Source organism: Jaculus jaculus, chromosome X, assembly GCF_020740685.1.
Source record: "Jaculus jaculus isolate mJacJac1 chromosome X, mJacJac1.mat.Y.cur, whole genome shotgun sequence".
Classification (NCBI taxonomy): Eukaryota; Metazoa; Chordata; class Mammalia; order Rodentia; family Dipodidae; genus Jaculus; species Jaculus jaculus.
Window position 1 is genome coordinate 56707665 of NC_059125.1, and position 3478 is coordinate 56711142.

General features: G+C 43.5%; 1 pseudogene; it reads right to left on the bottom strand.

The window, feature by feature from the left end:
* Nucleotides 1-1819: 1819 nt before the first annotated feature.
* LOC101608129 lies at nucleotides 1820-2815 on the bottom strand (annotated as a pseudogene).
* Nucleotides 2816-3478: the final 663 nt, after the last annotated feature.

A 3478-nucleotide genomic window follows, 5' to 3' on the forward strand; every position in this document is an offset into this window, starting at 1 on the left:
GATGGCTAAGCCTCTACTGCTGCTATGACGGCGTAGGACCCAGGAGAGGGGCAAGGGCTCAACACTGCTGTCCAACACTGTTGCTGCTGAACACATCTCCAGATGAAAACCAGGAAGATGGGTATGGTATAAAAATGGTCTGCCTCAGATACAAAAGGCTGTTCCTCAGACGCAGGCTTCCAGGAAGTGGCAAAGAGGCAGCAGGTTAATCCTCCCCTTCCCGGCTTTGAATCCAATAGCAGTCGTTCCCAATAGAACTGTTCTTTTTTTTTTTTTTTTTTATTTTTAGAGGTATGTTCTCATTCTAGCTCAGGCTGAGCTGAAACTCACTCTGTAGTCCCAAGCTGGCCGTGAGCTCACATCAATCCTCCTCCATCTGCCTCCTGAGTGCTGGGATTAAAGGCATGCATCCTGGCTTGTATTTTTTTTTAAAGTAAAGAGAGCAGTGACTTATCCCACTATACCAGCATGCAGAGTGCTTGCTGCTTCCAATGCATGCGCAGAGGAGCAACAAAAAGTGGACAGAGTCACCATGGTTAAAACTTGAAAAGATTATTTCTTTAAAGAAAAAGAGTAGCTAAGGACTGAGACCTATATGCACTTTGGAGCATTTCTACAGCATGAGGTAAACCCACCCAATATGGCAAACAATCAAAGTCCTTAAAATTTAACTTAGAAAGTGTTACATCATTATATTTAAAACATTGATTTGTACATTGTTTCATATACAACCAATTGACTATCCAAGCAGAAGACAGACACCTCTCTAGGTCTCCAACAGTGGGTGCCAGACTGGGCAACTACAAACTTTCCTCTAACTTCACAGGAAATGCAAGGTAAGAGTAGAAACTGAACTTGACATTGGGCAGAACAGGTCAGATCGTGGGTAATGGTTTTCTGCTCAGCAAAGGGGAAGGAAGGACTCTGATCAAGCTTTCATGGCCATCCCAGCATGTACTTGCTACTTTGCTTCTTAACATTTCTCTTCCACCAAGCTGTTTGTGTGAAACAGTCATCTGTGTGACGTGAGAAAAAAATAAAATCCGGGAAACAAACTGTTATCAACAAGTCAGGACTGCCATGGGTTGCAGTGCTGTTTAACTACTAAACATAAATGAATATACTTGGGGTTGGAGTGATGGCTTAGTGGTTAAAGCACTTGCCTGTGAAGCCTAAGGACCCAGGTTTGATTTCCATGTAAGCCAGATGCACATGAAGGTGCACGTGTCTGGAGTTCACTTGCAGTGGCTAGATGCCCTGGCATGCCCATTCTCTCTCTTCTTTCTTTCAAATAAATAAATAAAATATTTTTTTAAAAAGAAAAATGAATATACTTAAGAAGGAAATATGAATGCTCCCAGATCCAGTTACAAAGGACTGAATATTTAGAGACAATTATAAGATAAAACAAAGTCCTCAACTTTTTTGCATGAATGCCACAAAACAGGATCACTGGCTTAAAATTCAAATAAACTAGTGAAAAGGCATGTCTGCCCCACAATTACAGTGAGGTTTACCTTCTGGTTAACATTTTTATTGCAGTATTTCCTTTTAAAATACATCCAAGACAGAAAAGAAAACAAAGACAATGGCCCCAGAGGGAATGCACAATTTGTTTTAGTTTACAGCACAGAAATCCTTCTCTTAATGGGAATTATGCTTTTGATTTCAGCAATAAGCGAAGGAAAAAAAAATATTGTCATTTCGAAGTTCTGAGGTGTCCAAACTGGTATAACTGGATGGGATATGATATCGCTGTAATTCTTCAAGGTTAGAATGGTCTTCTAGTCACTGTGGCATCCACTTACTATTACTGGCCTTAGTTCCAAATCTTGAGGAAGCTGTCATAGAACCTTGTTGCTACAGCCATGCCATCATCAGTTACCCCAAGCAGTTGGCATGGTTGTCATATCCAGCCAAAACACTTGCCCTGTCAGCTTTGAGTGTGTCTCAGATGTTGCAGTTGAAGTCACTGTACCCAGCAAGGAGGGGGCACCTGCCATTACCGAGGGAGACAGACGTGAAACACATGTGATGGTTGCCATGGTCGTAGGTCATGAGCTCTTGATGCCTAGAGGCCCAGCAGCCCGCATGTAACAGCATCGGAGCCAGTGGCAAAGGTATTGCCATTGGGAAAGAAGCAGATGACATTGATGTCACAATCATGGCCTGTGAAAGTCTGCCACACATCCCTTTTTTGGACATCCCAGAGCTTGGCCGAAGCAATGCAAGCACTTGAGAGAAAGTCTTGTGTCAGGAGCAAGAAACATGCTCATGACAGCTAATGTGTCCAATAACTGTGATCATTTTCTGGCTGGTCTGTATGCTCCACAGAGCACATGTGTATTTCCAGAGTTGGTGACAATCTGTTTGTCATCCAGGAGTCAGCAGCAAGACAAGTAACCTGTATGTCCCTCCAGTTTATGACTCACATGTAAATTCCCTTCATGAGTTTTCAGATTGTAAGTGGAGTAAATTTATCCAGGCCACCACAGGTCACCTCATTCTCAAAAGGAACATATGACCCAGGATGAGGGCAGACAGATGGCATGGACCTTGTTTGTGGTGTAGCTGTCCCAGATGATGAGTTTTCCATCCTGCAAGGGGCTAACAAGTAGCCTGGAGTTGGCACCACAGTGCATGGCATAGATCTTGGCCAGGTGAGCCCCTTCAGAGTTCTGGTGTACATCAGGATTCTTCCCGCTAAGTGCATGTTGCTTGTGATCTGTGAGAGTGTTGCATCTGCACACACTTTGTGAGCATCTCCAGGTTGGTTCTTCAGTTGTTCAGTCTCCTGCCACAGCTGGTCAAGCTCACGAACCATCAGGCCTTAGTGCTCTCAATGCTGCTTGGAACCCATGATTTCCTTCTGGTGTCCTTCTGGCCTCCCACACATGTAAGTTTATCTCGCCTTCCCCCCGCCTGGCATGCCCATGCCACTGTCTGGTGGCCCAGGTCATTGTGCTAGTGGTCTGCAGGCAGGAGCCAATGAGGCTGGTTGGGACAGGGGAGCAGCTACTCCAGCTGCCCTCGTTGCCCAGTCGCTGCTGCCATCTTCCGCCCCTCAGGTGCCCCTAGTCATCAGGATCCAGAATTCTTAAATCCTTCTTCCATATTTTCTGGCTGTGGACAACTTGGTTTCATCTTCTTATTTACGTCTTTAGAAGAATTTTAAAATATTTTGAAGGTATGACTAAAGTGCTCTGCATTGTAAGAGCTGGAGAGATAATGACAAGCAAGAATACCTTCTGTTAGCTGATTAAAGAAAATTGAGTCCAGTCAGACTTTTACAATTTTTTTTTCCATGCCAATTTGAATCATGGAAGCAGGCAAATTGATATCTTATTTACAATTTTCATTATTTGATGTAATTACATCAAGTGCATTTTGGCACTGACTCAGACAGCAAAGCACATTCCATTAATAAACAGCAAGCTACCAGAAGAGATAAAGGGAGGAAATCTGTAAATCTATGCAT